The sequence below is a fragment of the Morone saxatilis genome, unplaced genomic scaffold, assembly GCF_004916995.1.
Source record: "Morone saxatilis isolate NCDOM2014 unplaced genomic scaffold, NCSU_SB_2.0 Contig0, whole genome shotgun sequence".
NCBI lineage: Eukaryota > Metazoa > Chordata > Actinopteri > Moronidae > Morone > Morone saxatilis.
The window spans coordinates 1091358-1105816 of NW_023339650.1; positions in this window are offsets into that span (position 1 = coordinate 1091358).

Genomic DNA, 14459 nt, shown 5'->3' on the forward strand with positions numbered 1-14459 from the left:
TAAAGTAATTTCCTTAAACAGCTGGACACTAGTTTTTATCTAACATTACTCAAAGGAGGAAATAGCACGTTTGTTGGGGACTATTTTCAGAAGTGGATTAATCCACATTTGGTGCTCTAGTGAGTGCAGCAGGATGTTGTATGGGGAATTAAGTTAAAACAGTGTGGCTCACTGATGTGTTTTTCATCGTTTTTGGACAACAATGGAGCTAATGGCACTGAGGAAGGGCATGTAACAGGCTTTGGTAATTAAGACCTGAGCAGTGAAATGTAAGGAGTTACGATTCTCCCAAATGGATCACGTTTTTGGCAGCTGCAACATGCCTGAAAACTCATGAAACTCGCAATGGTACAAGAAATGTACAAATTCTCTGGGTGCCGAGACACATACGGACACAGGGCAGCTGTGGCTCAGAGGCAGAGCGCGTCAACCCCCAATCCGAAGGTTGTTGGTTCGATCCCCGGCTTCTCCTGCCACTCGTCGAAGTATCCTTGAGTAAGATACTGAACCCCAAATTGCACAGCATTGGTCTGTGAATGTGTATGTATGAGTTAGTTTCTAGTTTCTGTCCATCGCTGTGTGGCACGTAGTGTAAAAGTGCTTTGAGTGGTCGCAAGACTAGAAAGGCGCTATACCAGTACAGGTCCATTTACCATTTACATACGACCAACGTGGCAAGTAAGCACGTGTATCATGACCAGACAAGCAAAAAACCTCTTGGACCCATACCCAAAACCCAAAAGGAAGTTGGCCATTTTGAATTTAGTGGTAATTTTCCAAGTTGTGATTTTTATATTTCCTAGGGAATTGATTAGATCGACTTCAGAATTGGTAAGAACGGTCCAAAGAAGTTCATGATGAAAAGTTATCATAATCTTTTCATCAAAGGGCGTGTCCGTGGCCTGGCTTCGAAAATCTGTATTTTGTCACGGAACAGGACGTTGGTGTAACTTCAGTGTACATTATCCAATCTGCACCAAACTTCAAATGTTGATAAGAGTCCCGCCCTGAACACATCTACATGCAAAAATTGCACAAAAAAAAACCCTATTGAAAACTGGAAATTAGCCTTATATGGCAATTATCGTGATTTCCAACGCTGCAGTGTGACGTGTCCGCAGCACACCCCGATGTGGGTGGACTAAATCGAGCTTTTCAAGGGTTTGTATGGAAATAAGCCTGTGGTAATGCAAATACTGTTTTGGGTTAATACCCTCTACAGTAATCTCCATTAATCTATTAACCCCCGGGGCCATTCCTGGCCCTCCCTCCCCTTCTCTCCGGCCTGCGTGAATGTTATTTTTTTATTGTTTTTTCTAGTGGTTTTATATAAATGTAAACTACTCATTCTTATACAATTAAAATAAAAACACAATTGAAGGGTGCAGCTGTCCCAGGCCCACACTTCCCTAGGGGCCCCAATCTGCTTGACTGAACATGCATTTTTATTGCATTTTTCATATATAATTAGAACCAAAACAGCTCAGACATAAGTAAAATGTGTTTGTAAGAAAAATGTATACAAGTAAGATTAATGGGCATTGATTCTATCCCCAAATTCCAAGAAATATGTAAGTATATAGCAAACAAAGTTACAGGAAGATTTATTCTGCAATAAAAAATCAAATGAATAATAAATTCCAGAGACAGGGAAACCTTTGCACTAAGGAAGATGACAATATGTTCTAAGTAAGGGTCCCAAACTTTATAGTAACTTTATAAAAGCGTCCACCGCGGAGTGGAGCACATGAGATGAATTCATTGGGTCCATTATAAGACTGTGCCATGGCTTTTTTGTTGGAGTAACATCCTTAATCCAAGAGCAAAATGTTCTTCCTGGCGACAAAAGTCAGTAGATGGAATAACCTCTTATGTTTGATATTTTTAATACGAATATCTGGCAGACCAAGAAGGAGGCATGTAGGGTCTAACTCTGTTGGAACACCAAAAATAACAATAATAGAGTTCTTCCAAAATACCAGAAGGATATCTTTGTACATGTGACCAGAAACAGTGAATATAAATACCAATGTCAGAGTTACATTTACAGCAGAGCAGTGATTTATGTGTGATATAGAATTCTAAATTGAGTAGATTTGGTTCGACTACAGATGGATAATTGCATAGCCTGGAGGCAAACTTCCTGCCAGTCTAGGTCAATGGTTCCCAACCTGGGGGTCGCCAAAGCTTCAGGAAAGAGGTTGGGGACCACTGGTCTAGGTCATTGATACAGATGCCCAGATCTCTGTCCCAGGCTTCCTTAGTGGCTTGGGAGGTTAGACATAAGTTGGAATTTAGGGCCCATGTGTGAACATACATTTTTATTGTTCGGCGGAATATTTTGAATAAAGTTTGTTTGTGTGTCTTGTGGCAAACAATACAAGTCAGACTCCTGTGTCTGCTGCAGCAGAGAGGAGCCCTGACCGCTGCCAGGGGGTTCTCTACAGCAGCCAGCACCAGCTGCAATGTGGCCTGTTTGTACTGTCGCTGATTCCACCCTCCCAGTTCCCCCTTAACAGGGCCCCCACCAGCCATTCTGATTGGATGCGCACAGCTGCAGCACCGGGAGTTTTAAAAGCTGGCCTCACTGTTTTTACTGACTGTATAAGTAATGTTATTCTCAGTCAACAGCTCAGAGTGCTGCTGTTAGCTCAGCTAGCCAAACAGGTGACAATGTTAGCTAGCAGCAGCTAGCTCCATGCAGGTAGCTGACAGCAACCATAATGATGAAGATGATGACGATGATGGAGGTGGATTATGTGGAGTCTGTGGTTGGACTGTTTGGACAGTACACACAGGCTACAGTGAACTCACACTGGCAGCTGCTGGATGAAAACAGCACTGGTAGGTTGTTTCATATTAATAAGCTGTTCTAGATGCTGACCCCGTGTTGTTCACTAAGTGTTGTTTGTTGCTGTTTGTGTTGTTGACCGCAGTGTCAGCTGGTTATTGTAGTAGTTAGATCTTACTGTTTTATCCTTTATCTGATCATAGTTCTGAAATATATAAAAGCCCATTTCCACCAACGTGACAGGGGAAAAAATAATTTTGTAAGTCAAAACATTTTCGAATATTGAGTTAATTATTGACAGTAGTGTTAGTATCTGAAAATAATGACATGGTCATACTAAGTTTCTCGTTTTTTTGAAATACTAATTCATTATTTCGAGATGAGTTCACAGTTGTTACATAGGCGTAAATGGGCTTCCATAGAAACACAGAAAAAGCCTATCAGAGCTGTGGTCTCTGTTTAATGATAAATCCATGGTGGTGAAATGGCACACCTCATTGTATGCCGCGTTTCTCTTCGCTCTGCCTTCCCAGCCAGGTTCAATTCAATTCAATTCAGTTTTATTTGTATAGTGCCAATTCATAACAAGAGTTCTGTCAGGACACTATATATATTAGCACTTTAAGGGCCCAATACAGGAGCTTGCCCCCCTCTGCAATGAGACCTCGGCTCTGCGTTTGGTAAAGGGTGTCCACAAATGTGTGCTAAGGGTTGATGAGAAGTGCACAGGTTTTGAGTCTGTCATTTGTTGTTTGGCTGTGAACGACAAACATATAAAAGGATGAAATAGAAATGTATAGAAACTGAAAGCCTTTCTTCCAGTGATTTGATGCAGCTACGTACTCGTTGTGAGCAACATAACAAAGCACACTGCAGAGAACATAGCTCACAGTAATGAAAACCACACACACACACACACACACACACACAAATCAGTGTCAGTGACCTCCAATCATGTCTTCACACCTTCAGGGAGAGGAACTTCATAAACTAATGGATGAATTGCCTTGCTTATTTCCCCCCTCCTCATCTTCCTTTTTGGCTCGCCTCTTCAGAATGAAGTTGCCCGGAGCTGAGCACAGCTTGCATTTATCATACGGCTTTTTCTCTTCGTTACGGCTCTCTGTGTAAGGCCGTTGATTTATGCGGGTGAATACGTGCTGTATGTTGCAGGCAGAAAATTACTCTACGGCTTATTAATCTTTGGTCGTTAATAGGAGATGATGGCTGGTTAGTTTGTCATTTCCAAAGCAGGAAGCTAAAGCATTGTCTGTCGATCACTATTATCATAATTACCAGCCATTTTTATTACATCTTTTTGTATGATTGAGTCATAAAAATATTATTTTCTCAAAGATTTTTAGGACTGGCTCACAGACAAAATGTTAAGCCGGAGATTTGCCATGCAGTACTCTCAGAGAGCTCGGTTAAAGTAAACCAAGCTCCGTTCAGAGGGGATTACTGAAGATTAATTATTTGTAATTACTATTTCCTCATTTGAATCCAGTCGCCTGATCATGTCAGTGATTCTCGTCCTCAGCCACGGTTTTAATTTCAGCCCCAAATGCCGTGTGTTATTCAGCTGACTCGGAGGTGGTCTGATAACTCGCTCTGCAGAAGCTCCTCTGGGTTTCAGCTCATTTTCACATGCTTTACTCACCAATTGTGCCGCTTCCCCAGTGGCAGTCTGTACGCTGTTTCATTTCTGTCTCCCACAGTAAAGACAGTTGAAATGGAAGCATTTAAAGAATAATTATGGGTATTTTGAACCTTTCTTTGCTTTTGTCACTGTGACAATTGATTGTGTTGAACAATATTGTTGCTTCATTGTGTGGCTATTTGTTTCTGCTCCTGGAGTGCTGCTCTCTATTACCCACTCAAGGGCCAAAACATGCTGCAACAGTCTTTTGTCAACACTTACATTGTAGTTAAACATGTTGAGTCAACTGTGATCAATGATCTGGGTTTAGACTTTCGCTAGTGTCAGATATCTAATCTGATGCTAGCAAAAAGCTGTGGCTCAGGAGATAGAGCAGGTCGTCAACTAATCAGAAGGTCGGTCCCCGGCGAAGTGTCCTTGAGCAAGATACCGAGACCTAAATTGCTCCTGATTCTGTGCCATTGGTGTGTTAATGTGTTTGAATGGGCAAATGTGGCATGGCGTGTGAAAGCGCTTTGAGTGACATAGTTTGGTCTATTGCTTGCGCTGTCATGTGGTCATGTGGAACATTAAGGTTGGTTCCTGGCACATCCTTTCGGAGTAAAAAGGATGTCGAACTATGATCACGCTTTGGTGTAACTGAGTTGCGTAATCAGGATACAAAAAAGGTCAATGTAATCCATTACAGTTACATTATTTATCAGGTTTTTGTTAAAAATACACTGAGCAGAGGACACAGTTTTGATGCTAAAGATCTTTCTTCGTCTTATAGAATACACCTGTATCAGTACTTATTGAAATTTCTTTTGTCTTTTTTTGCATATTTGGCATTGAGGTAATCCAAAAGTGATCAACTTATGTTACTTTATTGCTGTGATACTTGGATAGCTTTGCTTTTCAGCTCAGCTCTCTTCACCACATCTGTCTGGTACACATTAACCTACGGCTGGCACCACACAAATCCACCTGTTGAACTCACAAACTGTCCTTGTCCTGAAGCCTTTCTATTGTAACACTGACTGTTTGAATACATCGTCACCAAACTGTCTGAGTATGAACTGCGAAATGGGCTCATTGCTGCTTCCTGCTGATGTCTTTTAACCGCTCTGCTTTGCGTAGAATATGAGGCTGGTCTATTTACAATGGTAGGCGAGACAGACTCGCATGGCACACGCAAGGATCGTGGAGCCAAACAGCTTCACAGACACAATGTCCAAAAGCTGTTCCCGGTGGAATTTTGGGGCAAGGCTTGCTCAACTGTTATCGGAGCACAGTGCAAAAAGGGCCGGTCCTTAGGAAGGGTCAGTTAAGAGCAGCACACAGCTATCTCATACAGCACTAGGAATCAACAAACAGGATTGTTCCTTTTTAAATCTAAATCAAACCAAACAAAACGTGTGAAGCTCCCTCTGTGATAGCTGCAAAACCTAAACTTTAACACGATATGCTGCCAGCACACCAACAGCATCTGGAGCTGAGAGTAAATCCACAGAAGGCTTTAGAATCGTCACTGCCTGTTCTTTCACCTCGTGTCTTACTGACAGTCGTCGCTTCACAACAGAGCCGGGCAACAGCAGGTTGTGGATGATGACTTTAATGAAGCATTAATATGTTTCCACCACCTTCGGCTATTGCTGCTGTTCGCCCAGAGAGAGCGAGGAAGGCATGAGGGATGGAGAGGGAGGGAAAGGACAAGAAAAGCAGAGTAACATATGAAGAGAGGGGAGGAAAAGAGAGACACTTGCACCTCCTCCAGTCGAGCAGGCTCTGGAGGTTTAAATGATTGTCATGGGGCCGACGTCTGCTGCAGTCATATTAAACAACAGCTTGTCTGCAGAAATAAGCTGCAGGGCTATTGGTTTACTCTCCATCTCCTTCCCTCGCCGCTTCTTCTACCCCTATTTGGTGTGTGCGTGTGTGTGTACAGAAATAATGTGCCATACTTGCTAGATGTGAGTTTTTAATTCTGCATTTGTGTGGTTTTTTGGTGTTTTGTGTGTCGTTTTTGTGAACAATGTGTTTCTAATTACTTGAAAATGCCTCTGTGTGTGTGTGCGTGTGTGCGTTTGTGTGCGTGTGTGTGTGTGTGTTTGTGTGTGTTTGTGCACTACAGTGTAAGTGTTATGGGTTTTTTTCCAAATACACACAGTGACTCCCATGTGCCCGGGCTATTGATTTAGAAATGACCGGCCTGCTCACTCACACCATCTGCTCTGCTAACGAAGAACGACAGAGAGAGGGAGAGAACCAGTGAATGAGACACTCTCCCAGTCTCTTTCTGTCTCATCCATACAGCGCTTTTAAAAAACTATCCGAGAAAAGAAAAGGAACAAAAGGAGCACAGGCTGATGGTGTGTGTGTGGGCTGTTTGTAATGCGGTGCTGCTGTGTTCTGATGGAGAGGTTGCAGGCTGACCAGAAGGGTCACTCTCGGAGAGGCAGTGGACAAATAGCTGTAGTGTGTTACTTTGGAAAGACAAGATGTTTAAAATAGAACATGGCTGATACAGCGAGTTTGATACTAGATACTGGTGTTTACTTTATTCTTGTCATAATGAAACTACAGCTGTGTACCATGTTTCCACCTGGTATTAACCCAATATGGCCTTTTGTATTTACTAGGATATTGCTAAGTGTTCCTGTTCTCTTGACTCTTCCAGCATTGTGAGCATTTTGGGTCATTTTAGTGAGCATATCATTTGGCTCAGCTCAGCAATAACAGTCGGCTCTTATGGCCATTGCGAAAACGCGAAATCCATATCTACAGCCAGTGTTTGGTTGGTCTGTTCTGGGATATCTTAGAAACATGGCGATTCTGTTCTGACTCAGCCGGCTCCTGGTGGTGGTGGTGGTGCCTGGATGGAGCTTAGGCTGGCTGAATGAAGCCTGTGACCGCACCCACCTGTTACTCAAAGTGCCCTTAATTATGCATAACTTTAAGCTTTAATATAATTTAAACAAGTAAGTTGTATAAAAATTCACCCTACACAGTTGTCATGAACAGATAAATTAGCTATAGAGACTAAACATGTTTATTTCTTATGTAAAGTTGGACTAATATGGTAATATGATAATAATATGTCTCACTAATGAATGGATTTGGATCGACAATCAGAAAGGTTAGAAAGAAACCAGCGCTTTAGTCAACCTTATATGGAAGAGAAAACAAAAGTGAACAGTAAAATTATAACTCAAAATGACTGTTGTAAACATTCGTCCCAGAATACAAAACCCACTCCCTGCTTCACCTTGACCCAAACGTAGTGTGGGGGCCACATCAGCTGCTGCCCACCGCAGTTTCTTTATGTTTGGTCACATTTGACACCACACGCAGTCTTTTGTCTTCACAAAATACACTTATTATTCAATTTACGACTGTTGGTTTTCTAATATGGGTGCACAACATTCTGACACATGGTTCTTTAATTTGCAAGTAACACTTGCCATTGTTTTATCTTACAGAGCTCCTCTGGCAAAAGGCCTGAAGCTGAAAGATAAAAAAAAATAATAATAATATTCATAGGTATGTTTTCATTCAATCACCTGAATATAAGAATCATTATGCTTGAAAGGGTTCGCCATGTTGAACTGCCATGTTTCTACAGTAGCCCAGAATGGACAAACAGCAGTAGATAGGGCCTGTACTCATTCCCAGGTCATTAAATACAAATGCAACAGTGTTCAGTTGGCCAATTCTTTCTCATTAATTTCCTTTTTAATAGGTTGTTAACTTGGGAATGAGACTCAACAGTCAACTACATTTCTTGGCTCTGATTGGTTGTTTTCGTTCAGACCCGGTGGATTCTTGCAAATTACCATTTAGGAGCACCTAGGAGGGCAGCAGGAACCTGATTTTTTACAGATTATCAGTCTCATGTAGTATATAGTTAAAATTCAGCAAATATGACAAAAATATATTTTTCTAAAATGTACCTACTGCAGCTTTAATGTATCTTTAAATGTTGCCTTTTTCTTCTTGGACACACAGTTACTCTAGTTTTCTTGTGATAATTATTTCAACTCTAAATAAAGTGGTTTAGATGACTAAAATAAAACATCTACATCAAACACTGTTCTCTAATTTGAAATAGGAAATATTAATTTTGCTTTAAGAGCAAACAGGAAATGAACATGACAAATAGAGGCAGAGCAACAAAAAGGCTCTTTTTACTAAAACACGATAAAACAGCATTATAAAACAGGGAATTAGAATTACAGGCCTGTCTCAAATAAAGCCTCTTGCCGCTTTAAGAGTTCCCCGCAGACAGCCACTGTAGTATCTTAAACTTTGTAGTCCAATACATCAGTGTAATTCTGGCTGTAAACTGTGCTGTAGTCGTATTCATGTCAGGTGCTGCTGTGGCCCCTCTGGTCCAAATTAGAGACAACTTCACATCTGGAAACACAATTATTTAGCTGATAAAGGGGCCTGTGGGTGGGTGTGCTGTACGGTTAGAGTGCAGCATGTCTGCGTCTGTGTTCAAGTATCAATAGAGATGCTACATACAGTACAGGTTGGCAAAATGCGTTTTATCCCCTTTGACAGGCTGTGTTGAATATTGCATGCATCCCATGGCATTAGCTGTTAAAAAGTGAAGGTGTGTTCCATGTAATATTCATTCAGCCGAGCCAATATCGGCAGCGCAGGCCGTAATAAGCTTCATACTCACTTCCATTCACGCTCAAAACGAGCAAATACACAAGCGCGATGAAAGATGCATTAAAGGTACGAGGCATGATGTTGCATGCTAATGTTGGGCACGCACACATTTGCAGAAGGCAACACAAAGAACGCTGCCTGCAACACACCGGGAGCAGAAAGCCATGTTTGTTTCTTCTCCCTCTCTTGCTTCCCCCCAGTCTTCTCTTTAGCTGCCTCCCTCCTCCTCCCCCTCCTCCCCCGGTGGACGTCTGTCTGCAGCTTGTTATCCGTTGGCGTGAGGCGGAGTGTGACAGTGTGATAATCCGTGCCGATGTGTGCCGCTGACCCTGTGATGTGCTGCAAGACCCGCCTGCCTCTGCGCGTGTGTGTCTGTGTGTGTGTCTGCTGCTGCTTTTAACATTTGCTTGGATGTTTGCTCATTGTGTGTGTGTGTGTGTGTGTATGCGTATGCGTGCGTACATGAGTGCGCATTCTGATGTACGGCTGTAACCGGACGCTTCTTTTTTTTTGCTGCTTATCAGGCATGCGGGGTGATGCATATGTTGCTTCAATCATCCTGGATGTGAGGGAGCTCGCCGTATGATATCCGGTATAAGCAGCGTGGGGCTTTGCAGAGGCCGCTTCCACATTTAGCATGGTTCACACACGCTGAGATCTTTAACACGTGGCTCTGTCCACCACAGGAAGAGGAGGATGCCACTCCAGTCAGTCAAATATATCAGTTTGCTTACACAGCAGTCTTATCTCATACGTTTTGTTATTAGGGCCTGAGCAGCGATTGCCGTCCATTTTAAATTTAGTGGTCATTGTTTCTTGTTTTATCTTTTTCTGACCTGCCCTCTTCTGTCAGTAACTTCACTTCCGGTTTTTTGTCTGTTTTCCCAGATTTGGTTGTCTGACCCGCCCTGCTTAGGTTCACCTGTGTCTAGTTATCCTCCCCTCACTAGTGTATTTAGTCTGTGTTCTTTACCTTTGCCAGTTCGTCCTTGTCTGCATGTCCACAGCCTTTTCCTTGCTTCTTCCCAGTGGATCTCTGCTTTGGTTTTTTGGACTTTGGATTATTGTCTTTACAAATTTGTTTGCTTGTTTGAACTGCTGTACCTGGTTTTGACCTGAGCCTGCATGACTATCCATAAGATTTTATTCATTGTCTTTTGTTATTATTGAATCATCTGGACTGCGCCAGGTTTCTTTTTTAATCTGTCTGCATTTGGGTCCAATCCCTCATGTTCTGTTACTCAGCTTGCACAAATTGTGACAATCAGTGCCTAAATGGGCCAGGCCTGAGTACTGGCACTTATGATTTTTGTCCACATTAGTACCCTCCCTAGTACGTATCGCCACTTCCTGGCGAGTCTAGGTATGCACCTCAACACCTGTGTAACAATTTTTTTCGCCCCATTGGCATTCTGCGAAGACCTGCCCCCACCCTTCTCTTCCTCTGATTGGCTAGCTTGGTATGGTTGGCTTGGTTTAGGCATGAGGAGAGATCCAAGAGCACTTTCTCTGTTCTTGCTTTTGCTAGTATAGCATTAGCACAGCTACCTGTTCTTTCCGTCTTGTAACGAATTTGTCTGATAACAAAGTGATATGTCTTTAGCAAACACCTCAGAGGAAGATTTAGATGGTTGATATTATCAATATTATTCATTCCTTCTGATAGCAACATGAACGTTAATTAGCAAATTTTTTTAACTGCTTGTCTTTCATATTATTGGTGAGTTTTTATGCGTAGATGAAAAATATAATACAGTTCATCATAGTTCTTTTTTTCAGAAGTTACTTTAACTTTACTTTTAGTTTTAGTCCTGTCTTTGTCATGGAAAAAAAAGGTAATCAGCAAATATATTTCGTCATATTTTTTATTGCCGAAATGAGCACTTGAGGGCAATGTCTTGATTGATTGCCTGAACGATCAGCGACCCAAATCTCAGATGAGTGCTGGATTTCTGAAAGTTCAGAAATTTTATCAGCTGTGCGCAGTTTGAACAGTTCATCGTAGTTACTTTGAGGATGCAGATATCTTGTTTGAATAAACTTTATCAGAAGTTATGGTTAGGTGATCCGCAAAGTGGGAGCGTGCTCAGTATTAGCTAGAAAAGACAAATGATGATGCTCAGGAATATCTGCATCACCGTCCAATCAAAAGCAATCAGCAATATCAATATGAAGTCCTTTGTAAAGGCAAAATGAATTTAACAGTGGGTTATTAAAGACATTCAGGTAAAACTTTCTTTTCCGCTTCCGTTATTTCCTAATACTTTCCGAGCAAGTTTCCCAGAAATAACTGCGTCATGTAGAGAGATGGAAAAGCTTCTTCATTTGTGATGAATTTGTTATTGGAAACATTATTCTGCATGTGTTAAATTGTGGACACACCTGCTGACCTGTTGTGTTAACTGGAATTAATTCATCAGAAGTGTAATTGAACACAGCCTCCATCTTTATATAATTACTACCCAATTACATAGTTAATTTCAGGAAAAACACTGGAAATTATTCTAACTTACAAACCCATGTGATGTGAACTTTCTGTATTTTATTGTAACATTTAAATGTTGATTCAGCAATATCAGATATCCAAAAAAACATTTTTATTTACAGAAATACTACAGAAAATTACATGTAAAGTATATCACATTTGTGATGGGTTAAGAATGGATGGCCATTTCCAATTATTTATTATCTCAATGTTTCTTTCTTTCTTTAAATATCAAAATGACCTTAAAGACCTTGTTGAGCATGCCACATAATGCGCATGCAAACATGGCATGTGTTTTCATGTCTGTGTTTGAGTATCTTTATCCTTGAAAAGCTAGGTTCAGCTATTTTCTTGTATATCTGTATAACAAGAGGAGTGCATTCAACCAATTAACATACTTAATATTTCGTATTGCTTATTTTAAGTGAGTGATTGATGGTTAAATATTCCCTGTATATAAAGCGCAAACCTCCTTTCTAAGGATGTAATTCTGTTTTGGAAAGGAAATCTCGCTTGAATTATACAGCATTGAGTTTGTCACTGTCACTGCTCATCTTCCATGTGTTATAAATAAATAAATAAATTTTTTGACATCTTTTCTTTCTTAAGGTTTGAGAAGAGGCCTTTTTATAATATTATAATGTTTGGCATTATACGGTCATATTTAACATCACTGTCATTTGTGTTTGTCATTTGTGAATTTTCGTGCATGGTGTCATTTGTGGTTGAAATCCCTGAAATGTACAGAGTGTGTGTATGAGTAATAGTTTACATGCATACGTGTGATTGTCAGTACATAGAAACTCTATCGTTTTTATTGTTTGAATTTGTGCCATCATGAGCTCTGTAGTAATTCCCTCTCATCTTGACTTTACCTTTTTAACCAAATCTCACCACTGATGGAGCTTTTTAAAGATTTCAGTTTCACTCATTACAAATTAATTTCCAAGCTTACACACTTCAGTCTGAATTAGATTAGAATGTCCGGCTTTACATTTGAGCTAATTAAGATAACCCGAATGCACACACACACACACACGACCACACACACCACCACACACCAACTCACTTACCAGCAGAACACAGAGCAGAAATCTGGTTATTGGTTATTATCGTCAATTGGAAACCCAGCTGACTGCAAGCATAAAGTAAGGCTCTCTCTCTCTCTCTCTCTCTCTCTCTCTCTTCTCTCGTCTCTCTCTCTCATCTCTCTCCTGTGTGTGTGTGTGTGTTTGTTTGCGTGTGTGTGTGTGTGTGTATGTGTGCGCGTGCGCGGACTGCTGGGAGAATCAGCCGAAAAGTAAAGGTATTACTGTGTTGGACTGGTTCCAAGCATTCACTTCTCCCTCATACACACACTGCACAGCATATTGAAATGTCCATACAGTCATGCACACACGTGCTTGCTTGCACACACACTCACACACTCTTGTAGCCATGGTTCAGACACACAAATACACAACTGCACACAATTCTCGTCTACTCCTTCAGTGAATATATAGCCAGAGCTCCCTCTGCTGGTGACCAGTGTAACTTCAGCCTCCAAACCTGACCACACCGCCACTTCCACTATCATCATCATCATCATCATCATCATCGTCACACCACATGATTTTTGGGTCTTGGCAGAAAGAATGTTGTAAAATGCTGTGTGATGTTACTTTCTGATGCAAAATAGGTAGGGTACTGTAAGAAGGGCCAGCACAATAAGCCTCTACCCCTCTACATCCTCCCCTGCTGTTTTCTATTGTACAGTTTTGTAGGAATCATTGCCCAATAATAATAATAATAGTAATAATAATTTATCCATAGATTCATACTACAAAAATTGCATTGTTTTAGATCCAGCATGATTTTGTCAGATTGTCACTTTTCTCTGCTTCAGTCTTCACTCAGTTTGACCTTTTTTTATTTTATGTTGTCTTGCAGTCATGTTTAATCAGTTTAATTAGTCTACTTGTTGCCATGGCAACTTTTGGGTATGTATGCTTTATGAAGGACCGATGACTTCATTTTATTTTAGCCTTGGAACAAAACTGAGATTCTTGGGAAAATGTACCCTTATGTGAAAGCTGAAGTGGGGAAATAACACAGAAATGCTGAAGTGGATTTGATTTGTACTATAATCTGAACTCTTGATTTGAGGGAGACGGAAAGGGAGACAAAAAATAAAAAAAGTCCAGCCACATATCGTCAAAGATCAGGAGAGAATCATGCACACACAGAAACCTGCTCACGCTAACGTAAAGACAATTATCACACAAACGAATAATCTCTTGCAAATATATAAATATGCATAACTATGGTTAGTGTCTGGTCAGTAATCGGGCCCAGATGAGGGAACTGTTAATTGAATGTAATTACATTGGCTCCTTATGGCCTAATGCCATTCATACGCAGCTGCCTCTTATCCCGCACAGTTGTCGAACAACACGAGACACATGCTTAAACCCTGAGCAACATCACGCCGGCTGCAGACCAACTTCAGTCTGAGCCCTGAGTTTTACATTTCAGACGTTCAGCAGATGCTCGGTTATCCAGGCAGGCTTACGTTAAAGACACTGGAAATTTTATTGCAAATGCCTGCTGAGGAAAAGAAAATCACAGATGAGGATTTGGAGTTGGGCTGAGACAACAATCGCTGAAGTGATTTAGAGAAAACCAGCTGAAATGTATCAATGAGCACCACCAGGATATAGAGAATTTTGCCAACCGAGGCCTTTAGTTACCCACTGTCTTTGAAAAAGTTTAAACATTTGGTTAGGTAGGTTCGATTCCCGGCTCCTGGTGCCACATGTCGAAGTATCCTTGAGCAAGATACTGAACCCCGAATTGCTCCCGATGCCGTGCATCGGTGTGTGAAT